Source organism: Callorhinus ursinus, unplaced genomic scaffold, assembly GCF_003265705.2.
Source record: "Callorhinus ursinus isolate GAN/ISIS: 27379988/994484 unplaced genomic scaffold, GSC_fseal_2.0 scaffold38, whole genome shotgun sequence".
Classification (NCBI taxonomy): domain Eukaryota; kingdom Metazoa; phylum Chordata; class Mammalia; order Carnivora; family Otariidae; genus Callorhinus; species Callorhinus ursinus.
Genome location: NW_027397100.1, coordinates 9,837,834 through 9,865,622, shown reverse-complemented (window position 1 = coordinate 9,865,622; position 27,789 = coordinate 9,837,834). Strand labels below are relative to the sequence as shown.

The following is a 27,789-nucleotide window of genomic DNA, read 5'->3' as shown; positions in this document are numbered from 1 at the left end:
ACAGGTCTTTCTGACAGGGTCTCCCCTGCTGGAGCCCGGAAGCCCCCCCAAGGATGGGTCCCAGGCTCTGGAGCCTGTGTACCCAGCCCAGGGGTGGCGCCAAGGAGGTGCTGACAAGTGTTTGTCAGATGGGAGAAACCTAGATCTGAAATCCTGGAGACCCATCTCGCTGCCCCCTGCCCCCCCAGGCCCTGCCATTATGGAGTGAAGACCAAGGCTTCTGTGACACCAAGAAGTGTCACAGAAGCTGCCTGCAGAGGCCTGGGGACAGGAAACCCAGGGAGGCTGGAAAGTCACTGCCCCCACCTGCCCACAGAGATGGCCAGGTATTTGGGGAGCAGGGGCTCCATGGACTACAGGGAGGTTATGTTTGCTGGATGGTTCAGCAAGCATTGATTGAGCACTTACTGTGTGCCAGGTACCGTTGTAGGTACTGGGGACACAGCTGTGAGCAAGGCCAGACCCAGTTGGTGCTTTCACAGGGCTCTCATGAGAGGAGCAGAGGGTGAACAAACAAGAAAGTGATAAAAATGCTCCAATGTGGAAAAGAATGGAGGGGCCTGGGGGTGGTGAGGATCGGAGGCTTTGGAAAGTGCTGTGGAGGCTGAGCTCTAGCCCATCAGGGGGGTGTGGGCTGCATCTCAGACAGACTGCATAGGGCCTGAGGTGGAGAAAGTCTGGGCTTAATCAGGGAACGAATGATATGGGGGTGTCACCCCAGGGCCAGGGGGAGGGGAGTGTGCCGGAGGAGATGGGAAGCCATTGGCAGGAACTGGGGGGTGTAGGGGGGCAGGGTTTGGTTTCAGAGCAGTTTGCAGGGGCCCAGATGAAGATGGAGACCTGGTGTAGGAGGCTGGTGCAGTTCTCAGGGGAGATGAAAGTCGATCCAGTCAGGACGGGGGACGGGACGGGGAGGTGAGGGGCCAATTAGATTTAAGTGACAGGGCCCATTGGCTTTTGTTCCAGGCTGAGTGAGGGAAAGGAGGTAGGTCTGGCTGAGCCCTGGAGATGGGGGACACTGGCTCTGAGGCCTGGGTGAGGGAGAGGGGTACTGGGGTGCAGAGCCAAAGCCCTCCTCATGAGGATCACCGAAGTGGCCCCAGGGGCGGCTGGGTCCCTGGCACAGGGTGGTCCCTTTCTCTGAAGACAGTTCCACCCAACCGGTGTCTGGGACTGATGTGTCTATTGGAGGTGAAAATCATGCCTCCTGCCTGCGCCCCAAATTGCCCCCTGGGGGTGGCAGAACGCCATGTGCCCATTTTAATTCTCCGACAGTCCTGTTTTATTGTTCCTATTTGGGGTTTTATTATTATTGCTGCTAATTGTTTGAAAAGGCCTTTTAATTAAAGCTGCAGGTTGGAGCTGGTGCCTGCGCCCTTGGGGTGGGTGGGAGGAAGCCTTGCTGAGGGCTTACTCCATTCCTTACAGAGCTGGGGGCTTCTGCTCTAGGGCCCATGGCCCCTTCCACACAGAGACCAAGGCAGGTGGCCCTGCCATTGAGGTGGTGGCAGCATCTACTGTCGGTCCCCAGCCCTCCTCCTGTGATGCAACCAGAGGATATTTCCAGAACAGGTGACATGACACTAGTTTCCTGTTCAAAACCTTCCATGGCTCCCAGTGCCCTTTCCTGGAGGAGGCTGTGGGCCTGGTGGTGGAGAGCTTACAGGATGTATCTGGGTTTATGTCTTGTCTTCGCCATTTTGTGGCATCAGGGCCTTGGGCAAGTTGCTTAATGGCCCACAGCCTCAGTTTGCTCATCTATAAAATGGGTATGCTGAGTGTTTGCCTCATAGGGTTGTTAAGAGGAATAAAGAGAAGGGGTGCCTGGGTGGCTCAGTCATTAAGCGCCTGCCTTCGGCTCAGGTCATGATCCCAGTGTCCTGGGATCGAGCCCCGCATTGGGCTCCTTGCTTAGCGGGAAACCTGCTTCTCCCTCTCCCACTCCCCCTGCTTGTGTTCCCGCTCTCGCTATCTCTCTTTCTGTCAAATAAATAAATAAAATCTTTTTTTTTAAAAAAGAGGAATAAAGAGAAGATCCAGCATGTGGCCCATATTGAACACTCCATAAGTGGAGGTGATATTGTTGTGGCTATCAAGATTGTGAGGGTCCAGGGAGGATCACACAGCAGGTGCTCTGCAAACATTAGCTGCCCTTACCCATTGTTATCACTGTTCCCTCCCCACTCCTCCTCTTGTCCCAGAACATGCTGGAGACTTGACCCATTCTTTACTTTTGCACATGCTGACTCTCCATCTGTGGTGCCTCCCTTCACCCTTGCCCACCTGGACGTTCTTCCAGAACCAGGTGTGGATGTGCCTCCCCTGGGAAGCCTTCTCTACCTCCTCCCTGGGACCTGGGTTCTCAGCTGTCTGAACCTTCCCTCCTAGGCCCCTGGTATCCTGCCTTCAATTGCTGATTGACTCCCAGGGGTTGCAAACTCAAGCACCTGCAGAACCCAGGAAATCAGGTCAAAGAGGAATGCTGCGGAGGGAAGGACTGTAGGTAACCCTTTTGTAAGACTCCTGTTCCTAATAGCTGCTCCCATCCTGTGGCCAGTTCCCTTTAGAGGGTTTGCCCAGCCAGTCCATGTTTATTAAACATCTGTTGTGTGTTACCCTGAGCTACAGGGCGCTGCCTCCATTTTCATCTTAATAACCACCAATGACATCTTTCTGTGCCCATATGACTGATAGACAAAGGCTACAGAGCTGAAGTTTCTCACTCCCAAGGTCACCTGGTTGACAACTGCTGATGTCCCATACTGTGCTTCTTCCCTTGACCAATGTTGGCAGCTCTGTCAATATCACATTTCTTCCCCAGGGGCTTTGCATTTGCTGTTCCTTCTGCCTGGAACCTTTTGCCCCCAAATACTTGCAGAACTTTCTCTCTCACTTCATTCAGACCTGAGTTCAAATGTCACCTCCTCAAAGAGCCCTCTGTCCCACTTCTTATCCTGTTTTGTTTTGCCTCATAACAATGGTCACACCCTGACGTAGTATACATATGTTTAATTTCCATTTCTCCCACGGGCCTTCAGGGTCAGCAACCACATTTATTTTGCTCACCTCTTATCTCTAGTGCCTCGAATGGTAGCTGGTATATAGTACCCACAGGTGTTGTGGCTGAGTGACTCCCCTGGTTTGCAGATTTCCCTGACATGTGGCATTGGGTGGGATGACGGGAGGGGGTCCTGGAGTCCAGCAGTCCCAGGCACAGGGTAACTGGAGGGCCCTGCTTTGCCCAGAAGGAGGCTCCGTCCACCATCAGCCTCTCCCATTCCTCCAGTTTCTTTTGCTCCCTTGATGTGCTCCCACTTGACTGTGGCCTTGAGACCAACCAGAGCATCAGTCCATCTTTGCTCCTGCCTGATGCAGAAACACCCCCTTCTTCCTGGGGCTGCTAGAGCCAAGCAGCCTCCCACATGGGCCCCCCACCAGCACCTCATCTCTGTCTCTGCCCTCTCTCTGCTGTGCCCACACTGCTGCCTCCTCTTAACAGCTCATCCATTAGAAGCTTTTGGACTTGGGGGGGCCTGGGGAGCTGGGAAAGTGGGCGACAGAAGGAGGATCAGGCTCAAGCAGCAGTAGCATTTCCCCCCTTCTACGTAGGGATAGCTAAACCCGCTTTGCAAGTTAGACACTGAGGTTCAGCAAGGTTTAGTTGCTTGCCAGGGACAGAGCCCAGATTCAACTGCCAGCATTATTCACATATCCATGGGAGGTCACACTTGTTCCGGCCCTGAGGGCAAAGCTAGAGCCCACAAAGTTTCAGGGGGTCACTGCCCATTTGCCCAGAAATCCATTCAAGCGACGCGATTCTGTCCAGGTGCCGTGCTGTGTGTGGGACTGGGAGGGCAGTTGCATGGATTGGGGGAGGGGGCTGGGACTGCTGGGGATGGTGCCTGAGAAGGCAGTCGAAATTTGGGGCTTAAAAGATGAGTAGACATCCCCCGGAAGTTGAGGAAGGAAGGAAGTGAGGGTAACAGGGAGGCTTTAGGCACTCAGCACTGAACAGACACCAGTGGGGAAGGTGGGTCAACAGATTCCTTCTGGAGGGTGGGGTTCAGGCCTAGATGGGAGGTGGGGATACCCACTTCTCTGGCATTTCCTGGCTCTGGGGTCCTAAGCAGTGGGCAGAGTTGTAATGATTACACCTCCTCTCTGAAGAAGGAGCTTCCACACCCAGGCAGTTTTAAGCCCAGACTTATTTTCCCTGATGTGTCCCTGGGAGGGCCCACAAGTTGCTCCCACTCATCTATCCTCTGTGCCCTTTCAGCCTCTCCCAGGGATAGAAGAGCCCTGCCTGGGCTAGGAATGGGGGGGAGCCGGTGACCCTAGCAGGTATCCAGAGGGCCTTACCTCCCTCAGTCTCCTCTCCTCCTCATCACTAGGCCAAGAGGGAATGGGGGTTGCCTATTCCAGGATGAGGAAGCTGAGGCCCCAAGAGGGAGGGGCTTGGCAGACCTAAGTTCCTGCCCTAGTTCTGTGGACTGCACAGCATGAACCTCATCGTCCTTGGCTGTTCAGGAAGCAGGGGGGTAGGGAGCAGGTCAGAGAAGCAAGGGGGAAGCTTCTTAAATTGTGTGTGATGTAGTGGACACGGGTGGAGAGCATGGTCTGCTCAGAACTGGGTGCTGCTGGGAATTCAGCCATGAATGCAAGGGGGAGGTAGAGAGGCCCGTCTGTGGAGTCTGCTAGAACAATAGTCCGAAACACCAGTCATTCACTTAGTAAATATTTATTGAGCACTACCTGTGGGCGAGGCCCTGTCCAGACCATCTTCTGCCTTCAGGGAAATAGTCCAGTGAGGGAGACAGTCATCAAATGACCACAAAAGTAAATAAATGCAACCCTGCAATAAAACGGAGGGTCCCAACCTCGTGGGGGTTTGGGAAGCCATCCCGGGGGAAGCCTCCCTTGAGCTAAGTTCTGAAGAATGAGTGACCGCTGTCCAGGTGAAGAGGGAGGGAAGGGACAGTATGGCAAAGGTGCCAAGGCAGGAGGGAGCAGGGCTCGCTGGAGGGCCTGGGAAAAGGCTGGGAGGGTGGCCCCTGGGGAGCCAGATGGAAGGGGGGCAGGGTGGGCGGTGGGGGGTCAGTTGGTGGCAGCATTAGAGCTGGAGGCTAGAGCCGGGAAGGCAGAGGGAACTGTAGTAGCCAGGGGTGTCTGATTAGCATATTCATGGTCATGGCAAACTTCATGAATATGCTAATCTGCCCTCCGAGGGGTGGTGTCTTCCCTCTGCGGTAGAGGGAGGCCTAGATTCCCAACATCCTCTCCTTCTGGGATTGGAACCCCAAGTAGGAGTGGGGTGGGGCATCCCTCACGTCCCCAGTGTCAGCTCCTCCTTCCTCCTGGCTGCCCGCCAGTCCGTGCGCTCCCTCCCGCTCTCAGGAAATTCTGGCTGTTCCGGAAGTGGGGATGGTACAGAAGAGGGGTGTCCCTGCAACACCCCCCCACACACACAGAGGGCCAGGCCCCATCTTGTGATTCACCTGCACGTGGCTGGCTTCCCAGGAGCAGAGGCATCGTGAGCGGGACTTCAGTGACTCACCTTTCCAGGGGCACGTGGTGGGGGATGGGGAGGCTCAGGGAGGAAGCTACCAGGGGCTCCCTACAATCTCTAGCCCCATGCCCAGAGCCCTCGGACATATATCTCCAGCTTAGGTCAGGGGTCTCCGCTGGTCTCAGGGCCCTGTGGCCCCTGTGGTCAGTAAAGTGGTCACACCAGATCAAAGGTGTGGGTTGTACCCCCCCATCCCACCACACCCCATCTGTGAGTCCCTAGGGGGCAGAACTGAGAAGTATGAGAAGTTGAGGGGAGAGAAAAGCAGCTTCCCAGGTGGTCTTCCACCTAGGCCTGGCCCCTCAGGGGGCTGTCAGGAGGCTGGATCCATGAGGGGGGTCAGGAGCCAAAGTGCTTCATGCAGGTGCTGAGATTCAGCGGGTGGAGGGGGCGGCATAATTAGCTGTCACGGAGAAGTAGTGAGTCAGGCACCACTCGTAGCTTTGAGTCAGCCCTAGGGGGTGAAGGGAAAGGGGACAAGGCCAAGGTCACATTCGAGCAGTTTGGGCCAGGCCTCCCAGAGCACCTCCCACTGCTCCCCCAGGCTCCTCCGTGTTCCCGTTCCAGTTCCGGTGGTAGCTCTGGGGAGCCTGGAAGTCCTTGCATGCCCTCTTGCAGAGAGAGTGAAACTGAGGCCCCAGAGGGAACACACTCGCCCTTGCTCGGTCCTCCCTGCCTACAGCAGCTCTTTTTTCGGGTCCTTGAACACTATACCAAGCTGCTCCCTACCTCAGGGGTCTTGCCTGACTGTCCCCTCTGCTCACAACACTTCCCCAGTCCTTACCTATCAAGGCTCTCAGCATGCTGTCCTTTTCAGAGGGGGACTTTCTGTGACCCTGTCTCAGCCCCCTAGTTTTCTCAGTCCCAGGCCCTTGGGACATTTATTACCACTTATATTTGACCAGTTTTGTCTCTTGTCTTTGCTAGAAAGTAAGCTCTGTGAGCTCAGAGTCCACGTCTGTCTTGTCCAGTGCTCTTACCCGGTGCCTGGCATAGACCAGCAGCGACGTGGAAATACCTGGCACTTACTGAGCGTGTACTGTGTGCCAGGCACAATGCAACCACATTCGTAAGCCTGCCGTCCCTCAGTAACCCCGGGAGTTCGGCATGGTTTCCCTCATTCCCGTTTTAGAGAAGAGGAAACAGGAGGCTCCTGCAGGGAGGAGGCGGATTTGATGGGGGCCTTCTGCCCAGAGCCTGCACGCATAGGCCCCCGGGCTCTCCCCGTGCTCCCTCTACTCTGACGCACACAGTAGGTGCACACAGTAAGCACTAGATAAATAGTGGTTGGGTGAATAGATGGGAAGCCAGGCTTCTCCCAGTCACTCAGACATTGAGGGAAGAGCTGGCCTGTCACCACAGCTTTCATCTTTGGGCCTTTTAGATGCTGCTGGGGCATTGTCCTCAGCACCTGGCGGGACCATGACAGCCTCCTGCCTTCCTGCCAGGTGGCAGTACGGGCTCAGCTCCCCAGGGACACTGCATTCGATTTTCTCATTTCTTTGAGCAGATTGAAGAGGGGGAACAGAGGCAGCCTGTTGGACCCAGGACATCGGGAGGAGAGGTTTAATTTCCCAGGAACCCCTGGCAGCTGGAACGGACCCCTGAAGTCAGGAGAGGGGACTGTGAATACAGACACAGCAGCCAGCTGGAGTCTTCCTGGGGTTGGATGGAGCTGGGTGGTGGCTCAGCGTGCTGCCCCACTTCCTCTCCCTGGGCTGGGGTCTCCCCAGTGAGAGGGGCAAAGATCAGAAGCTTTAGATCCAAGGACCTCCACACACCTGCTGTGTGACCTTGGGCAAGTCACTCCTCCTCTCAGACTCCTCTTTGATAAAGTGGGGGTACAGCATCGTTCCTGTCTGTTTGCACACTGTGAGGACCTGGGAAGCTGAAGGGGTGACTCCACAAGGAGTAATGGGAGTACCTGTTGACTGAATGGGGAGTGGGGAAGGCGGGGGAGACAGGTGCGTGGGGACCTGTCAGGGTCAGGGGAGGCTGTGAGGGGCTGGGCACTTCAGCCTGCCAAGTTCCCCGGCCTTGAAGGCCAGGCCCAGTTCCTGCAAAGCTGCCTTGCAACAGCCTCAATCCTGCCAATGTTGATTAATGGCCACAAGATGCCTGGGCTCCAGCAGCCGCCCTGCTCCGTGAAATCAGCTGTGATTTATGGGATGGGGGCCCTCAGAGAGCAACTGTCTGAGCTCGGAGAAGCCTCAGAAAAATGGGTCAGTGCAAGGCGGGGCCTGGAAGGAGGCTACCACGGCCAACTGGAAGGGGTTCAGATGCTGGCTTCTCTGCCCCATGGTCCTGGTGGGGAAACTGAGGTTCATGGAGGGCAGGTGACATGCCCAAGGCCACTCAGCCGAGGGATTCCTCATTGTCAGGACTTGTTACTCTGCCACTTGCAGCCGGAGAGAGGCATACCCCAAGCTGCCTGGAGCACACATTTTGTACTGTTATTTGCCAGCAGAGAGGCTTCTTCCTCTGACTGGCAGCAGAAACCAAAAGCCAGAGCCATTGTGTGGTGCTGGAAAGGACTTTAGACTTCAGGGTGGCTAGGGAAGGCCTCTCAAAGGAGGTGACACTTATGCTAAGCCCTGAGGGATGAGAGGAACCGGTCATTCATGTGAATGCTGGGGAGACTGAGCCAGGTGGGGGGACCAGCAGGACCATGAGCTAGGAGATGGGACAGAGGCTGGTTGGTTCAGGGAAGAGTAAGGAGGACAGGTGGCTGCTGGGGCTAAATGAGGGGGTGAGGAGGGGGAGCTGATGCTGGCAAGGGATCAGGGGCTCATCAGACCCCATGAGGTTTTATGGGCCCCAGTCAGGAGTGTGGCTCTTACCTAAGTGCACTGGGAAGGCTCTAGCAGTGTGCAAGCAGCTCTGCTTTACTTTTTCCAAACACACCTCCCACCTCTATGTGAAAGAGAATTGGGGGGGGCATGTGGGAAAAGGGGGGCCTGGGAAGGCGGCCACTGCAGACTTTGGGGTAAAAGTGGCTAAGGAGGACCCAACCCTGGAGCTGGGATTTGTCCCTGGGATTTCTCCTTTCAGCTTCTCACCCCCCTGTGGGCAGTGACCAATTCTGATGTCTCAAAACCCATTCCAGTCCATGCTCCGCTTGATGCCTCACACCAAGGCCCAGAAACCCTGTTTCATAGAGGCAATACCACATCAGACCAACTTTCTAACTTGCTCAAGGTCACCCAGCTTAGAAGGAACAGAGCTAGGGTAGGAAGCCAGGTTTCTGGGTTCCACCACTCCGTAGTCCCTCACTTGCCCCTCATCCCCACCAGAGATAAAGGCTGTACCTCCTCAAGGAAAAAAATTGGGGTTTTCAGGCTGCAGGAGCCCCCTATTGGGCAGATTTGAACTATATCTGTGAGTGCATGCTTGCATGCATGCACTTCACGCAGCAGGAAATTTGGGACGGAAACAGCTTGGGTGCATGTCTGGGTTTTCTCTGTGCTGGGAAACCAGGCCAGAACTAGAGGGGCCCCAGCAGTGCTGCTCTGGCCCTGCCCTCCTCCCCCCCCCCCCCCCCCGCACTCGGGTGCCTGCTGGCAAGGGCACTGGCAGGCGCAGAGTGGCTGCTAGCCTGTGGCTGCAGCTGACACACATTGTCTCTGGGCCACTTCATGTCTCTGCCTTTGACAGAGAACCCTCCAGCAGGACGGAGGGATCACCATGGAGGGAGCTGCCTGCCTGCAGTTCTAGCTGACCTGGGCATGGGGGTGTCCTGTTCACCTTGCTGGGGGGAGCCTGGCTTGGAGCAGTAGGAAGAGATCTGACTGAGAGGTGGGACCCTGGGTTTTCTGGGGACTTGTGATAAGTTAGGACTCTGTCCGGTCCTGGTTCATAGTTTCCCCATCTGGACAGTAGGAGTGGAGTGGGGTAGATTCAGCGGTTTGCAAGGTTCGCTAGTCTGAATCTCCGCTCCCCACTTCACTAGTTCTGTGATTTTGGGCAACTGACTTCACCTGTCTGTGCTTCAGAATGTTCGTCTGTATTCTTATTCCCATTTTAGTAGTAGTTTATAGGACTTCTGTGAGCAGAAGCAGGTAAAATTCTTGGAAGACCAGGCACACAGCAGACACCCAGTTACAGTTAGCCTCTCAAAATAACAGGTACACAAGCTAACAGTAATAGCCAGCATTCACTGGGCCCCTCTATGCACCATGTACTGCATCTGCATTCACTCTTCACTTCAGATTCACGAGGTCAGTATGGTTACTGTCCCCATTTTACATTAAGGGAAAGGCAAAGGGCTCCCCTGAAATCACACTGCTGGGAAATGTGGAGCCCAACTGGTCATAGTCCTCTGCCTATCCTTAGGTACTCATCTTCCTTCCTGAATTCCCAGCCCCCAGCAGAGCTGGCTCCTTGAAGTGTTTGCCATGGGGAAGGGGATCCAGCCTCAAGAGCCTCGCTGGCGTTTCAGCACCGCGGACAGCGCACTCGGTTGGGTTGCCTCCCTGGTTGAGTGACAGAACTGCCCTCAGCTCTGCCTGGGGCCCTGGGTGGCAGGTACTCTTCAGGGGGCTGGGGCCCTCCACCTCATCCTAACCATGTGGAGACAGCAGGGCTCTGGATGAATTAGCAAAGCCAAGTGTCATCCCTTCCGCTGACTCAGTGAGTCTGCTGGACATGGAGGCGGTTCCTTCTGGGAGGGGAGGAGCCAAGGCACCACTTCCAGGTCCCAGCATCACCACAGCCCCATCCTAGGTTCTGGCATCACTATGACAGTGGGTGGCAGGTGCACTCCCAAAGACCCGGCTCCAACAACACCAGGCTGACTTGGTCTTGGGAAGCCCAAGGGCTGAGTTTGAAAGGTCCTGGGGTCACGACTCTGCTCTCCTTCCCGTCCACCGTACAGAAGAGGAAAAAAGGTTCAGAGAAAAGAAGGCTGGATTCCTGGGATGTGCCGGCTGGAAAGTTCTTAGGGACCAGCTGGCCCCACTGCTCCATTATATAGATGAGAAAACTGAGGCAAAGGGACCATCCTCAGGGAGATCTGCAGTAGGTTGCCCCCCACCACCACCAAGTAATTGTCTTCTGGAAGAATCACTTATTTTCCTATCTCACAAGTGTCATAATTTGAAAGTATGCGTTGTTTGTGTGTTTGGTGTCTCTTCCTTGCTAGCAGACAAACTGGGGACAGGGCCATTTGTTCATGGCCATATCCCAGGGCTGGTGCACACTGAGGTGGTTAGAGTGTGGACTCTAGGGCCAGCTGACCTGGGTTCAAATCCCAGCTCTTGCACTTACCGGCTGTGAGACCTCAGGCAGGTCACTTTTCTCTGAGCCTCAATTTCTTCATCTGTGAAATAGGGAGAATGATGGCACCTGCCCCATAGGATTGTCTGAAGATTTGCTCAGATGGTATGAGGACTGAGCCTTGCACATGATGAATGCTGGTCAGTGTCGGCTGTTGTCTTTGTTACTGATTGGTGGGTGCTTAATAAATGGCTGGCTCAGTCTGTAGAGCATGCAACTCTTGATCTCTGGGCTGTGAGTTCAAGCCCCATGTTGGATGTAAAGTTTACTTAAAAATACTAAAATAAATGGTGAATGACTGAGCAGAATCTGCCTGCCAGCCCTCACCGGAGGGCTTTATCCTTTCCTTCAGGATATCAGAGGCAACTGCTTCCTAATTCTATTACTTTTTTTTTTCATTCTAGTGGACATGTACTGCTCACCTGCTTTTTCAGAAGGCCTTAAAATTCAGCATGCACTGGAATCCCTTGGAGAGACTTGACAGTGCAAATCCCTGGCCCAGTTAAGACTCCAGGGATCTGAACCTCTCTGGACAGAGTCCAGGGTCTGCATTGTTATGGGCACCCCATGCTTGTCATCCGTGGTGGGAAGCTGTTGTGGCTGCCTTGAGGAGTTCAGTGATGAACTGCCCTGTAGCCGTGGGTGGGGCGGGCCGATGAGATGGCCCTGTTCATTCTCAGCAGGACTTTGGGCTTCATTCCACCACCTGGGGAAGCCTGAGCAAGGTGCTGGGCTCAGAGGAGGGAGGGGCAAACTCCAGAGAGGAGCCATCAGGGAAGGCCTCCTGGGGGTAATGGTGTTTCTACCAGGCCTTGAAGAGTGGGGAGGATGTTGCCCAGCTGAGATTGGCAGATGGCATCATGGATGGGGGAGCAGCACGCACAAAGTGATGGAGGCAGGAAAAACAGGTTGTGCCTGGTGTGTGGTGTGGGATGAGGGAGTAGATGGTATATTCAGAGGAGTAGGTGGGGTTTGTCTGGATTACCAAGGGCCTTGAATGCTATGTCTTATACAATCCCCTTTACTCCCTTTCTCTGTTTTCCTTCCATCCCGCCAACGTCTTGGGACCCATTTGTTTCACCCCCAACCCCAATTATCCCCCTCCTCAGCCCCAGGGCTTCCCCACCCACCTCTGTCCTCTTAAAACTCATTTACACCCTGACCTTGAAATGTATTCCCTATGAAATGAATCCATGCTGAAGTCACAGTGGCTGAAAATGGGTTATTGTAGGCAAGGGGTCCAGGAGGTGAGGGGTTATGTCTTGTAACTGGGGCTCTCGGTACCATAGCCCAAGGCAGGGACTCAAGTGGTGGAAACTCAGGCATGATAGAGGAACAGGGAGGAGGCAAGGGTGGCTGCAGTATCTTTCCATGGGTCACGGTGAGGAGAGAAAGGGATGGGACACGTGAACTGTTCAGCATTCATCCTGCCACATAGTAGGTGGTCCACAAAGAATGTGCCCATGTCATGATTTTCCCAGGTCAGCCTTAGAGTAATTATTAACAGCTTCCCTTTCAATCTTATATGTGTCCTGGTTTGGGTAATTAAGTATATGGTCATTGCATCAATAAATAATAGCTATTTCTTGGGGAGCTAGATTCTCCAACATGTTTTAGGAGAGCAGCATCCCCAGCATCTCCAGGAAATGGATTGCACCCCGATGTCCTCACCACCCTAGCCCCATTTTCCTGCGCCTGGAGGAGCAACCCCACTGGGCACAGTGGTGCTCACACCAGCCCCTCAGCCCAGCGACTCATGGTTGCCACATTTTCAGCCTGTAGGTCCCAAGTGGCTGCTTGGAGGAGGTACCTGGGGACAGGAAAGCAATCTGCATAGGGAGGCAGGAGGCCGGCATGTGCCATGCCTGGTTTGTCCCCTTCCCTCACCTTGACCTTGGGCCTGGTTGGCCCCATCTCACTCTTGATACCCGTTTCTCATGTACCGGAGAAGCAGTCCCCTCATGGATGTGGGGGCCCAACTGAGGTAGTGGATGAGAGTCTCAGGGGGCTTGGGGAGGTGGACACAAGGGCCTGGCATCATGGTGAGGACAGTCCCTTCTGGGAAGGGCCGCAGAGGTGGCCCTCTGTGATCTCATCCACCCCCCTGGCCCTGGGGACATTCCCTCCCTTTGCTAGCACTTGCACCATCCTGATGCTCCTGAGACTCAGAATTTAGCTTCCTCAGATGCCTAGACTTACAAGTGCCTGATAAAAATGTGTACCTCACTCTCCTAGTCTGTAAAATGGGCCTGATATTACTCACCTGTTATGTCTGTGGGGAGAATCCGATGACATGAAGGCTGGCAAGGGGCTTCCCCACTGTACCAGCAGGTGGGAGGGGACGGGTGGTAACATCCCTTTGTTCCCACAAGCATCAGCACAGGCCTCTGCACACAGTTGGTGATTATTAAATGCTTCCCAACAGCAGATGACAGGGAGGTGATGTGTGCTAGGGGGTTCTGTCTCCCCTTTGCAGAGGCCAGAGGGGGATGTAGTCGCTCACTGTCTGACCTCTCCCCCTTTGGGTATGAGGCCTCTGCTGCCCCCAGATGCCAGTCATGAGTGTGTGTGGGGGGAGCATTGCCACCAGGGTGCCACCCTGCCTGTCCCCTGGTAACACCATGAGCCCCTCACGTAGGACCCCTGAAGGCCTGACGGGTCAGATGCCAGGCCAGGGCAGCCAGGTTTGGGGGTGGGGTCTGTGGGCCCAAAAGATCTAAGTTGTAATCTCACCTCTGACACCTGCTGGCTGTCTGACCTCAGGCAAGTCCTTCCACTGCTTAGAGCTTCTGGTTGCTCCTGTGTAAAATGGGGATAATAGAAGAGAGTCCCCAGAGTTGGGTGGACCGAAGGCCTGGCACAGAGGAGGGGTCAGCGCCTGCCGCTGCTGCTGGGATCACTCATCTTCATGCTGGCCCCCCAGTTGGCAGGGCCCGGCCTGCCACAGCAATGGTGCTGGAAATGGCAGGCATGCCTCAAGGCAGTGGGTCAGGGGCTAGGTGTCATTCCTTCGTTTTGAGCACCTCCTGCGTGCCAGTCCCTGGGCTGGGGGCTGCAGGTATATCAGTAGGGAAAAGAGACTGTCTTCCTTCCTGGGCGTACTTTAGGGATGGGCTCATCCGAGCCAGGCAGTAAGTATGATGTACTGCAGTGGGGGAGGGGGGCGATACATGCTACAAAGCAGGGTGAAGGGTTAGAGAATGATGAGCGGGTGAGATGGATGGTTGGGCCCAGGTCCAGGACAGCCTCTCTGAGAAGGTGGCGTGAGGAGGACAGGAGCCATGTGGCTATCTGGGGAGGGATGCTCCTGGTGGTGGAAACAGCAAGGCCTGGGATGTTTGTGAGTTCCGAGGGAACAGCTGGGAGGCCAGTGTGGAGGAACACAGGGTCGGCGAGGAGAGTGGTGGGAGGTGAGGTCAGAGGCCAGGTGTGGGGGGGCCCTGAATGCCAAAGCGAGGCCTTGGGCTTTCACTCTGAGTGAGGTCAGAGCCACCAAGGGCTTTGAGCAGAGACTTGTATCTTCATAGGACCCTCCGGCTGCTTTGTGGAGGCCAGGCTGAAGGGACCTAAGAGTGAGGAGGCAGGGAGGTCATGGGGAGGCTGGGACCGGGGGCAGAGGTGGAGGTAGCAAGAACTGGTTGGATTCTGGAGACATTTTGAAGGTAGAGACAAGCTGATGGATTGAATGTGGGGAGAGAGAGTAGGAAGGAGGGAGAGGTGAAGGGAGGGGAAGAGAGGGAGAGAGCGAGAAAGAGGGAGAAGTTGGTGTTAAAATCCACAAGGCTGAATGAGGTCACCTGTGTTGGCAGAAAAGGGGACCGAGCCAGGGTCCCTCATGGTCATTTCAGGGAGTAACATTTGGCTGACTGGAAATGTGTCCGGTGAACTGAAAATCAGGGGGTGGGTCTGAGTTATAAACATAGGGACATGAAGAAGAATAAAAAAGCTTTCCTGTCATAAAAACCATTGGGAGGGGCCACCTGAGCTGGGGAGTCAGGAGGCTCAGGTTCTGTGCTGGCCCCCCCTGTCTGCTGTGTGGCCTTGCTTAGACACCTACCCTCTCTGGGCCTCTGATTCCTTTTGGAAGATCTTGACTCTGACTCTAATGGGTCGTCCTTCAGCCATCTCCCGTGGAGGTGCTGGGACAGCCAGGAGGCTCCAGGGGGCCTGCAGTTGTGGGAGATGGGGAGGAGGGGTAGGCAGGGGTCCTGGTGAGCTCAGAGCTGAGGGTGGGAAGAAAGCTGGCCCAGAGAGCTGCTTCTCTGGAGGAGTTTACAAATAGGGCAGCCACAGCCGAGAAAGAGGAGGGATTTGTGCAGCCCATGGCAGGTCCTGCTGGGATGGCTGAGAAGGGGGTGGCTCCTGGAAGCAGCACCGTGACCTCAGGCTGAGTCTTTGTTCCAGGAAAGTGGCTGAGCCAGCGTCTGGGCTGGGCTGGGCTGTATTTTCTGGTGAGGCTCCTCCAGGGCCCGGCATGGTAGAGTAGCCCCCTTCTGCCTTCTCCCTAACACTACGGCCTTGGTCTGCTGCTGACCTTGCTAGTGACATTTTTTTGTTTCTATGATAGAAGGCAGAAGTGTCTCCAGTAAGCACCTGGTCCCAGAACTCCGTGTGGGGCAGCCACGAGGGCCTAAGAGCTCATTGTATGGCTGGAGAAACTGAGGCCTGTGTGGGAGAGTGACTGGCCCTGGCCGCAAGAGCTGGGGCAGATCTGAGGCTTGAACCTGGGTCCAGCCCTTTGCAGTTCAGAACACTGCCCTGCCCTCCCTCATCCCTCCCACCCTCCTTTTTTGTTTTCCACGCCCTTTGTCAAGGGTCTGTGGGACAAAAGGAGCAGGCTCTTGAGGCAGGCTGACCTGGGTGCCAGCCCCACTTCTACCACTCATTTTGCTGTGTGACCTTAGGTGAGCCACGCAACCTCTCTGAGTCTCATTCTTTCTGTCAGCCAGATGGATGTAATGATGACAACCTGTCAGGGCTGTGGGGAAGAGCAACCTAAACACTGTTTGTGCAATTGGAAAAATAGGAGGCCTTTGACAGGTACCTGTCCCATGCCCTCTGGGCGGATGGGCATCTGGGTTATCTGGCTGGAGGAGGAGAGGCCCGAGCTTAGGTGCAGGTAATGCCGAGAGCTTTCCCACTGATATTTCTCGCAAAGCGCACACAGAATTTGTCTCAGAGGGCCAGGGCCCTCTGGGGGGTTGCGGGGGGAGGCTGGAGAAAAGACCAGAACACCAACACCTAGGAGACTGAGAGCCACCTCCCCGGGCCTCGGGGCAGGCTGCCTGGTTCCAGGCGTGTGTGATGGAGCTTGGAACGGCTGCATCTGCCCCCGCACTGCCACATCTCCTCCTCTTCTCAGCTACACCTGTCAGGAGTGTAGACCATGTCCTCTGTCTCCAACCTCCCTGCCCGGCTGCTTCTGCACTGCCCCAGCCACCGCGCTCCCTCCTTCTCCCCTCAGCTGAGCTTCTCAGGGGTTTTGATGATGCTCCCAGACTTCGTTTATTCCTCACCCTCTGCAGCCTGGATCACATCCCACCCCTCCGTGGTCCTTGTTCTCACCAAAGCCACAGAGACCTCCCATGGTTCACCTGGTGGCCACTTCTCATGCGCACCTGCCCCAGACTCTGGGCAGTACACTCTCCCCGGCACGCTGGGCCCCGGCAGCCCTGCCTCCCTAGCTGCTGCATCCCAGCCTTTGCAGCTTTTCCTCCTCCTCTGGTCCCCCGAATGTCTTTCTCAGGGCTCTGTCCCTGCACCTTCTCTCAGGCCACACCCTCTCCAGGGGACTCAACTGCCACCGCTCCGGTGTCCCTCTGATCACCCACAGTCCCCACACCCCCAGCTCTGTCCCTGGCCTTTCCCCGGAGCTCTCCTGGACGTCACTCCGATGCCCCAGAAGCACCTCCTACCTAGGGTGTCCAGAGTGACCTTGGCACTTGCCCTCAGGCCTGCCCTTGCCACTCTGTCCCTTGGCGAGTAAGTGGCACCGTTGTCCTCTGGGCGGACCCTGGTGGCTATGCCACGACATCCCCTTTGTCCCCATCAGCCTTTTTAAAAAACAATTTTATTGAGGTATAGTTTATATACCATAAAGTTTGCTGAAGTGTTCATTTTGAGTTTTATGAATGTATACAGTATCCAGCCATTACCACAACCCGAAATTTCCTTGGGCACATTTGCAGTCAGTCCCGACTCCTGCCCCAGGCCCCAGGCAGCCACTGAGTGGCTTTCTGTCTCTGGTTTTGCCTTTTCTAGAAAGTTCATTTAAATGGGAACATGCGTAGACTTTTTTAGGTCTAGCTTCTTCCACTCAGCATATTGGTTTTTATGTCCATCCCTCTGTTGTTGCCCCTGTCAGTGCTTTGTTCCTTCTTAATACTGAGTAACAGTGCATGGTATGAGATACATATATGGAACATTCATACATACGTATTCATGTATATAACATAATACATATATAATATTTTGTTTATTTGTTGACTAGTTGATGGGCATTTGAAATTTTGGCCATTACGAGTAATGCTGTTATGAACCTTCACCTACAAGTCTTCATGGAGTGTTAGTTAACCTTAAAAATAAAAGTTATTTTACCAGCAAAAATGGGTTGACTCAGGAATAGCAGAGGATCGCAATTCAGGACACGTAAGCTCTGGCAAAATCAAAACCCTGATTGAACTGTGCAAGTCCACCCAAATTCTGAACTTTTTCAGTTATGTGGGTTAACCCATTTTATTGTTAAAGCTTGAGATGGCTTTTGTTGTTGTTATTGTTATTGTTGTTTATAGCTCAGAGGTTGGCAAACTCTGGCCATGGCCAACCTGTTCTTATAAAAGAAATTGTTGTTGTAACACAGCAATACCCATTCATTTATGTATTGTCTTTGACAGCTTTGGAGCACCAAATGGCCCACAAGCCCAAAGTATTTATGGTATTATAACCAGAAGCTTAGTATTCAATATATCCCCACAGTCACTCAGGACAGAAACCTGGAAGTCATCCCTGACTCCTCCCTCTACCTCATCCTCCACATCTAATCAGCCCCAAGTCTGATTCATCTTACAGTCTGTCTCCTGGTTCAGTCTGCTGGCGCCCAGCCCCAGTGCCCCTGTCCTAGGTAAACCCCTGTCAGCAATCACCCAGACCACAGCGGCCGCCTCTAGGCTGCCCCACATAGCTGCTGGGTGATCTTGCTCCCACTCAGACTTGCTAAGCCCTTGGACTCCCCATTGCTCCTGGGGTAAAGGCCACCCTCCATGGACTGGCATTGCAGGACCCTCGTGATCAAGTCCCGACCTGTGTTTCCAGCCCTGGCTCCCTTCCCCTCCTTCCCTTCTTCCCCAGAGCCCAGACACCAGCCCCCCCCCAACCTGTGCAGAGTTCCTCACAGTTCCCCAGAATGGCATGCTTTGTCTCTCTTCCTCCTGCCACCAACTCCCTTCTGCACTTTGTCTGCCTAGTAGACACCTATGCATCCTCCGAGGCCCAGCCCGAGTCTCACCTCCTTTTTGTCATTTTTCTAATCAGGCTGGTCAGGGCTCCCGGGGGCCCCTGGGCCTCCTTCCAGGGCAGCTCCTGTCACATTGGACTGCTGTGCTATTTACATATTTGCCACTTCCACTGACTCGTTCATCTCCTTGCTCTCAGCTTGCCCCGGCTTGGGGCCACACACAAACGAGGGGCTCAAGAAATGTTTGTGGGACACAGTGTTCTCTGCCTTCTCCAAAGGCATCATGAGGAATCAGAGGGGCTCCAGGCCAGTCGAGGCTTTGCACGAGGGACCATCTGGGCTCAGTGTTAATGAGGGGGGATGGCAGGGCTGGAGCTGCCTGGGCCCCACAGACAGGAGCGCCTGCAGGGAGTGCAAAGGAGGACAGAATGAACCAACCCTGAGCTCAGAGAAGGAGTCAGAGAAAGGAAAAGTAGGGCAGGCACACATGGGCCCTGAGAGTGCCGGATAGAAAGGAAGGCATTACGGGGAGATGTCATTAAACTGAAAATCTCCCATAGCCTCCGGAAGTCAGCCGGGCCAAGGAGAGGCCAGATGGCCAGTAAGGGGGCCACTGGGTCCCATCAGAGCTGCCACAAAGTTTAGGGGTTCACAAAACTGGACCTTCAGAGGATTCAGAGACTATCTAATTTCTAAGTCCTCGACTGGAAACAAATTTGGGCACCAGCTGGCTGGGTCCCGGATGAACCCTCCCAAGAAGCAGCAGTGGAAGATTCAGGGGAGCACTGGCCTGGGAGTCTGAGCTGGCTCTGCCATCACTCATTGTGGGGGTCTCGGCTTCCACATCTCAAGGCTTCAGGCTGTGGCCCACACTCAGTGCTCATTCCAGAAGTGTGTGCTGATGTGAATCTAGTGCACAGAAAACCAGAATCCAGGCCAGGCGGAACTTCCTCTCGGGGCGATAGTGAGGCACCAAAGACACTGTGGACGTGAACATGGCTTCCAGGTTGTAAGATGCCGGGACGCTGTGTCAGTGTCCCCTTCTCAGGGCAGCCTCCCTGGACTCCTCCACTAGGTCAGTTACTCTGTCCTCTCAGCTCTCCAGACTGTGTACAAACCTTGTCCTTGCACCCATCTGCTCTGTCACAGACCCTAGTGTAGGACATGTCCCCCCCCACTAGACTGAGCTCCTTGGGGAGAGGGACAGGTGTGTCAGTTTTCCACGTCTGGCTTGGTGCCTGGCCCAGAGCAGGAGTTTGGACAACTAGTTCTTGAACGACCTTGAATTATAAAGAAGCAGTTAACTTGTGGATGCTGGACAGCCTCAGTGCCACCTGATGGGGTGGTACAGGGTAGAAATCTTTCTAACGAAATGACAAAATGGTTTGTGAGTTGTGGCTTAAGAAGTGTGAGCATCTGGAAGGGCATCTCAGTGAGGTTGCTAACAGCTATCTTGTGCTAGTCAATAGGGCAGCCACAGGCGATGAGTGGCTATGAAATTAGTATTAAAATTCGGGGCGCCTGGGTGGTTCAGTCAGTTAAGCGTCTGTCTGCAGCTCAGGTCATGATCCCAGGGTCCTGGGATCGAGTCCCGCGCCGGGAGCCCACTTCTCCTTCTCCCTCTGCCTGCCGCTCCCCCTGCTTGTTCTCTCTCCCTCTCTCTCTCTCTCTCTCTCTCTATATAAAAAATAAAAAAATTTAAAAATTTTTTTTAATTTAAAAAATAAAATTAATATTAAAATTAAATTAAACATTCAATTCTTCAGTTGTACTGGTCACATTTGGGGCCCTCAGTAGGCACGTGGGGCTTGTGGCTACTATTGGACAGTGCACGTGAGAACATCTCCATCCTTGCAGACAGTCCCTCAGTACCTTGAAAATTCATGTCCAAGCATTATCTTGGGCCTTGATAATTTGGGTGTTTGGACAGTGGTGCTTCCAAGATTTCAGGGAGAGAGCTGGGGCTCTGAAGACCAGAGTTTGGAGCCCTGCTCAGCCCTGCTCAGCCGTTACTCGTGCAGACTGAAGCAAAGGCACTTCTGTCTCCTCTCAGAGGCTCAGTATTCTCGTCTGCAGAATGGGCGGGTGTACTCCAGTACAGGGCCATGAAGGTGAGAGGAGAGAGCTGTAGAAAGGGCTTCTCACCACTCAGCGAGGAGCGGGAGCCGTCCCCTAGAGCTGTGTGAGAGAGCAAACAGGTCGCACGGATCGGAAAGCTCTCGGTGGGGAAGCCTGCCCAGGCCCTTAGATCTTGGAGCTCAACTACCTATGCTCCTCAAAACTTGGGGCAAGGCATGCTGGAATTCATCCAGGCTCAGGAGCCAGTCTGGGGCAGTGACGGGCATGGCTGGCTGGGGGCAGTCCGCAGAGGAGGGCAAGGCTAGAGCTGGTGACGCTGGGGCTGGGCAGGGGCAATAAAGCTCATTCCAGATCTTCCCACTGCTGAGGAGGTAGCTTTGCAATCTAGATTAGCATGGACTTTCTCTCTGTGAAGCACTCTATTGTCTACCAGCTGACTGGAGGATATTAATGAGTAAAATATGAGCAATAATAGTGACTATATTTGCTGAGCATCTTCTATATACTAGAAACTCTGCTAAGAGACATAATATGTGTACGCATTAGCTCATTTAGTCCTTTGTAATAGGTATATCATTATCCCCATTTTATAGATGGGGAGCACTACGGTCATTTGTTCAAGGTCACAGCTACTACGTGAGAGAGCTGGCTGGGGTCTGACCAGGCTGTGTATCTCGAGTCCATGCTTTGGATAAAGTACAAACTCCTTGCCTGGTCTGGAAGGCCCCTGCAGAGCCAGCCTCAGTTGGCCCTTCCACCTTCAGCTCTGTTACTCCCACCTGTCTGGTTAAGTGTCTCAGACACCCTGTGCCTATTCCCTTGTTTCTCCCTTGACCTAGATGCCCTCCCCAACCTCCCTCCACCCTCCACAGATTCGTATTCACCTTTCAAGACCCAATTCTGGTGTGAGCATCTGGAGGCCAAGGGCTGGGTCTAAGTCATCCTTGAGTCACAGCACCCAGCATGTGGCTTGGAGCACTAGAAGGCTCAGTAAATTATGGGTGGTGGATGGGAGGGTGGGTGAGTGAGTAAATGGAGGGATGGCTAGAGTGGATGGATGGCGAGTCAGGGGCAAGTAGATAGATGGTGGATGGTTGGGAAAGTGGGTGGCATGGATGGGTGTGTGGGTGGATGAGTGGCTTGTACCCAGATGCCCTGAGCGGAGAGGGGTCCTGAACCCAGCACAGAGCAGTGGGCTTGGAGAGAAGCAGTGGTTTGACAGACATCTCAGGGCAGAATCAGCAAGGCTTGGGAGGGCTGAGGGGCAGGCAGGGGTCCAGAGTGATGTCCAAGTTTCTAGCTTGGAGGCTTGGGAAGACCCTGGCATTATCAGGGAGGAGTGGTTTGGGGGAGAAGGGGAGGAGATCCTTTTTGGACATGGGGGCCTGAGGGGTCAATGGAGAGAAAGTCCAGGAGGCAGCTGGGGAGGTGAGCCTTGGTCAGGTTCAGGGGCAAGGTCAGGCCACACAGAGAGACTGGGAAGGTCAGTGTAGACTCAGGACTGAGGGTCGGAGGACGAGTTCTCAGAGGAGGCAGTGGAAACATGGTCCCTGGGGGCAGAAGAGCCAGGAGGGACGTGTGCCCTGCCATGGTGAGAACATCCATAAATCATTGCAGGTGGTGTGTTTGGGGGCAGCCAATGAGGAGCGGGTACAGGCAGGAGATTCAGTGCTGGAAGTGACTGTGAAGGGTGGCAGGCTGGTTTTGACCAGCCTGGGGAGTGGTTACCCTGAGCAGGGAAACCACACAGGCAAAGGCAGGGAGCCGGGAATGGACAAGTAAGGTCTGTGGGCTCTGAGGGCCTCAGGCCGGTGGCCAGCAGCTAGAGAACAGGAGGGTCAACGCCTTTCCTCTGCCCTGGCCAACGACACTCCAGCCTCCCTGCCCCAGCTGCACAGCCTCCAGGGCCTGGGAGGACTCTGGGGGAATCTGGGAACTGTGTCACTTCGGACAAGTGACCTCCCTTCTCTGGGCCTCATTTACCTCATCTGGAAACTGGAGTCAACAACACCTACCTGGTTTGCAGAGAGGAGAACACCAGACACGGGGGGTGTGGGAAGGCCCCCGTGCCTGTGGGACTCTATAAATGCTATTCTTTAAACTATTTTTTAATTTCAATTCCACTCCACAAATATTTATTAAGCTTAAGGGTCCTGTGCAAATCCATTTGGTAAATTAAATTTTTGTACAACAGATACCATTTTACCTGGGCCTGGGGTGGCAAAGATGGGGAGGCCTTTCATTATGTGAGGCGCCCTGGGGTGAATTCTCTTGAAAGGCCCCAGTCAGTTTGTTGTTTTGAGTCAGTGGGGACCTAGGCTTTTCAAGCCTGCAGAGCCAGGCCTTCATTTGTTTCCCCGTGTGTTTTGAACAGATCCTCCCGGCTACAGCACAGAAGGTGAGCCCAGGGAGGCAGCAGGCGGCCTGGGCTGCTGGAGGAGGCCAGTGCAGCAGGCTGAACGAGAGATCATGGTGGCCAGGATGGACAGTGATTTGGGATAAAGAGAAGGGGATTTGAGAGACGAATAGGAGGTTTCCAAAAAATAGGACATGGTCTAGGGTTTTGCATATAAAGGGGTAAGCGAGAAGGAGGAGGAAGGGGCATGGGAACCTCTTGGCTTCTTGGCTACCAAAGAGGGGGAGGTGGTTCCAGGTACCAAGTTAGATAATGCTGGAAGAGAGCAAGGTCTCTGGGGAAGGTCACAAACAGGGCCATGGACACGTACACTGAGGTATACACAAGGCAGCAGGCCGAGCCACTGGTAGGAATTTGGCTGGGCGGACCTGGGAGCTCTGAGGGACAGGCTGGCTTGGAGACAGAAATGTCTGTGGACAGAACCCCAGAGCTTGTGACACTTAGTCAATAAATATTTATTCAGCCCTGAAAATATCTGTTGAGTGAAGTCTTCCCTGAGCACCTCCACACCAGGCGCTGGGCTAGGCACTGGGGTTCTGGTAATAAACCGAATCTACAAAACTGTCTGCGTTATGGGGCCCGGATTTTAGTGGGAGGGGCGGGCGATCATCAGGATCGATTCCTCGTTCACGTCCCCTGTTGTATGGTGACGTGTGCAAGGAGGGCAGCAGAGCGGGTGGGCGGGGCGCGGGGCACAGTGCGGGGCGCGGGGGCACAGTGCGGGCAGCAGTTGGGGGGTCATGATAGCTGCCCACGAGGAGGTCACATTCACTGAATCATGGAAGCCCCACAGCAGCTTTATGAGGAAGCTGCTGTAATTACACCCGTTGTGGAAAGGAGCAACTGAGTCACGGAGAAGCTAAGAAACTTTCCCAAGTTCACTCAGGGGTGTAACTGGCAGAGCCTAGATTTTTATCTCAAGCCCATGCTCTTTGGTGAAGAGTCTTAGCTGCTCTGCTGAACTGCCTCTCGTTGACGAGGTCAGGTCTCAGCAAAGCCCTGAAGGAAGTGAGGGGGTAGGGTGCGCAGACATCTGGGGGACCAACATTCCAAGCAGAGGAAGAGCAGGTGCGCAGGCTGTGAGGCAGGAATATGCCTGGTGTATTTGGGGAACTCCATAGAGGCCAGTGAGGCTGGAGCAAGGGGAAGTGGGCAAAGAGGAAAGGGGAGAATGGGAGGTGGTGGAGGGGGTCACCTGTGGCGTCTGTAGGGCCAGCAGCTTTTACTTGAGGTAAACTAAGGCCATGGAGGGCTTAGAGCAGAGGAGGGGCGGGGTCTGACTTGTGTTTTAACCTGATTCCTCTGGCTTCTGTGTCAGGAGCAAAGGCAGAAGCAGGAGACGAGAGGACATGACTGATCCAGGCAAGAGATGATGATGGCTCTGTCCACAGCCTGGTAGCAGCGCAGGGGGTGCGTCAGCTTCTTGACGCGCTGTGCAGGTGGATCCAGGAGGAGTTGCTGATGGCTTGGATGTGGGGGCCAAGGGAGAGAGAGGTGTTAAGAGAGGCTCAGGCCGGAGTGGGTTCCTTCGCCCGGGATAGGCGCAGCCGTGGGAGGAGACACTTCATAAAGTACTTTCCATGTCCATTATCCCTTTATCCCGTCATACGTTCGCCTGTTACCCCCGGCTACTCTCTGAAGGAGGCGTGGAGACTTTCGGAGGTTGCGTGACTTGCCCAGGGTCATTGAGCCAGAATGTGGTGGAACCAGGACCAGAAGCCAGGTGTCCATTAAAGGATCTAGAATTTTGATTCACTCATTCAATCAGCAAACATTTCTGGAGCAGCTACTGTATGCCAGGCACTGCACTGTTGACAGTGATGACCAGTGATGAAGGCCCTGCCCTCTTAGAGCTCCCAGTCTGATGGAGGAGGCAGTGTCAACCAGTGATCATGGAAGTGATTGTCTTGTAGCAGTATAAGTGGCAAAAAGGAGAAACTCAGGATGCCCTAGGAGCCAGTAACCAGGGACCTGACATAGTTGGGAGGTCAGGGAGGGCTTCCTGGAGGAGGTTGAATGTGAAGTGCAAAGGCCTCTGGGATAGAGGGTCTGTGGGGGCGCGGGGGCTTCTTAGGAAAATACTCCTTGGTTTCCCAGGCCATGGCGGAAGAATGCTAAGGGAACTGCACGTTCCCAGAGGATGGCTGCCCATTTGGAAGTTGCAGAATATTTGTTAGTGTTGGATTGTTTTAACAGGTTTATTGAGATAGAATTTATATACTGTGCAAGTCACCCAATTAAAGTGTACCATTTGATGGTTTTTAGCATATTCAGAGTTGTACAGCCATCACCACAATCCATTTTAGAACATTTTCATTATTCTACAAAGAAACCATGAACCACTTAGCCGTCACCCCCTCCCAAGCCCCCCCCACGACAACTACTAATCTACTCTCTGTCCCTAGAGAATTGCCTGTTCTGGACATTTCGTATAAGTGAAATACCGCATGTGGCCTTTTGTGACTGCCTCCTTTCACTTAACATAATGTTCTCAAAGTTCATCCCTGTTGGAAGTCCCAATCTTAAATACCATCAGAGCTGCAGGGACCTAAGAGGCTGTCCTGTGTGCTTCTCCCACCTGTTGTAAAGTGGGGACTCTGGGAGGTGACGTGTTCTGGTCCTGCAGCAAGAAAGTGGGGGAGGAACCCCCAGATCAGGGCCCCTACCCTCCTGCCCTGCACAGGACACTTTCCTCTGCTATCACTACTTCTTCCTCTGCCTTGGCTCTGGATGATCTTGGCTACAAGTGACAACGTGGTCGAGAATGCATCCTCCCAAGCACTGGATTTCCATGCACTGGCAATTTTCACGCCCCATGGTGTATCTTGAAATCTTGTATGCGTCTTTAAGAATTGTGTCCACTGATTCAGAATTTCTTTAAAATTTGGTATTTTCTTTTTCTGCTACTTAAATATTTTTTGTCCAGACAGTTATGCCTGTTTTTCTTGGTTGGTGATTTTTCCACGGGGGAAGACAGGGCAGCATTGGGGTTAAGTGCTGGGTCTTGGCCTTGAATGCCCTGCCCCGTCCTCAGTGTGTGCCCGTGGGTAATTGCTAAAGCTCTCTGAGCCTCAGTTTCTCCCCTTGAAAAACAGGGATAACACTGTAGGGCTATGGTGAGGAACACATGTTATGGGCTTGGCATAGAGTGGATGCAGATACAGGGAGGTTCAGAGGGCTTTCCAGGTGCTTGGGGTAACCAGAAGAGGAAGGTGACCCTTCCTCGCCATCAGCTGGCCCTTTCTCTGTATTCCTACTGCACTGTGCCTCTCAGGGCTGTGGTAGAAAGCTTGGGTTCAGATCCTAGCCCCACACCTCCATTCTCTGCCCCCACGTCAGCTCAGTTTCCTCTCTGTCTCGGTTTCTCCACCTGTAGAGTGAGAGACTGAGGGCAGGAGCTTCCAAGGTAGCCAAGAGGCTCCTGGGAGGGGGATGTGGAGTGGAGGTACCTCCTCCTTCTCCCGGGAGGGCCTGGTTCCTGCTGATTTAAAGTTCCAAGCAGGAGCAGTGGCACCTGTTCGGGAGAGGTGGGTGGAAAGGGACACCTGGCTTCCCTCTGCCTCTTGCACAAGATGTGTTATGTGGGAGGTGGTGGGCAGCGATGCAGGGAAGGGCCTCCTGCTCTGAGTGCAGGGGACAGGGGCAAAGCCTCTTTGGAGGGTTTCTCTCAGGCACATACACCAGGCCAGGTGTTCTCCCCACAGTGACCTCAATCCTTGTAGCACCCCTCAGAAGAGGCGCTCTTATTCCCATGGGACAAGCAGGGAAACTGAGGCTCAGAAAGGGGCAGCTGCCTGTCCAGGGTCGCCCAGTGAGTTCAGACTGGGATTTGAACTCAGGCCTGGGTTACTCCAGCCCCATTCCTCTCCCCCGCCTCCCCCCCATCCAGGGAAAAGAAGGAGAAGCAAGACAGTGGTGGGGAGGATTGGAGCCTTTGGAACCCCAGCTTCCTGGCTGCTGTGGGGATTCTGTGGGTGGTGGGAAAGGCATCGTAAATATGCATGACATGTAAATACGCCTCTGAAAAACAATGTGGGGGCCCACATGAGCCGGGATGCCAGAGTGCTTTGGAAAATGTACCGTTGTACAAACACTTGGGTTCCTATGATTGCTCCATAGTGTCTCCCTCCCCAGTGTTCCCACGGCCGGTCCAGGGGTCTCAGGATGGAGGGTTTATCCTGGGCACCTCCTCACTGCCATTCTCCCCCATTCCTACAGACGCTGGTGCCTCCCCCTCTGCCAGGCGCTGGGTGGCCAGAACCGGGTCTCTCTGGGTGCTGGAGGGCCCCTGTCCACTGCCGCTTCCTGCCAGCACCTCTGATTGTGTGCCCGGAGGGATGTGTGTGCCAGCCCTTGGTCCAGTGCCTGCTCCCGAGGTGACGCCTGCTGGTTCCCGACTGGTTCCTATTTTCGCTCTGCACGTAGCTCCCTGGTTGGTAAGTAACTGCGTCCGCAGCCTGGGCACACAGAATCTGGGCTGCTCACCCGCCCGCCCACACCCTGCACAGTTGGGAGTTGCCCAGCCTTCCACCCAGCGGCACCCACGTGCTGGCGGAGGGACCTCAGTGAGAGCTTTTATATGTCTGGGCTCAATTTATAGTTTAACTCTTGTCTTATTCAGTCCTCCCAACACCCCAGGAGGTGGGCACAGTGATTGCGCCTGTTTTACGGGGGGGGAAGCCATTGGCCTGAGGATGCACAGCAAGTCCGGCTCTGTCTGCCTCAGAGGCAGCTCCTGCCACACCTGAGGGGCTAGGGCAGTGGGTGACATGGGCTCAGGAAGGCAAGGGGAGCAGTGAGCCATGCTGGGAGCCACAGAGGGGCTGAGGTGAGGCCATCAGAGTTCCTGAATCTTGGGGAGCCCCCTTGTTCTCGCCCCTCCAACCTGTTCCACCCACACTCCTCTAGTCCCCGCTTTGCCTAGCCCCAAAATGGGATGAGGTGCAGCACCCTGTATCGTCTCTGACCACCCATCTGAGGGTGCCACAGCGCACCCACGCC

General features: G+C 54.4%; 1 protein-coding gene across 2 annotated transcripts in view; it reads left to right on the top strand.

The window, feature by feature from the left end:
* DLGAP4 (DLG associated protein 4) overlaps positions 1-27,789 on the top strand; it is a 191,752-nt gene that overhangs the window by 28,555 nt on the left and 135,408 nt on the right. The window contains exon 2 of one of the 2 annotated variants that reach the window (XM_073880471.1): positions 27,007-27,224. The gene's annotated coding sequence lies outside the window, so the exon portion shown is untranslated. Of the gene's footprint in view, positions 1-27,006; positions 27,225-27,789 lie in introns of those variants that run through there. The other variant, XM_025875760.2, reaches the window with a different exon arrangement.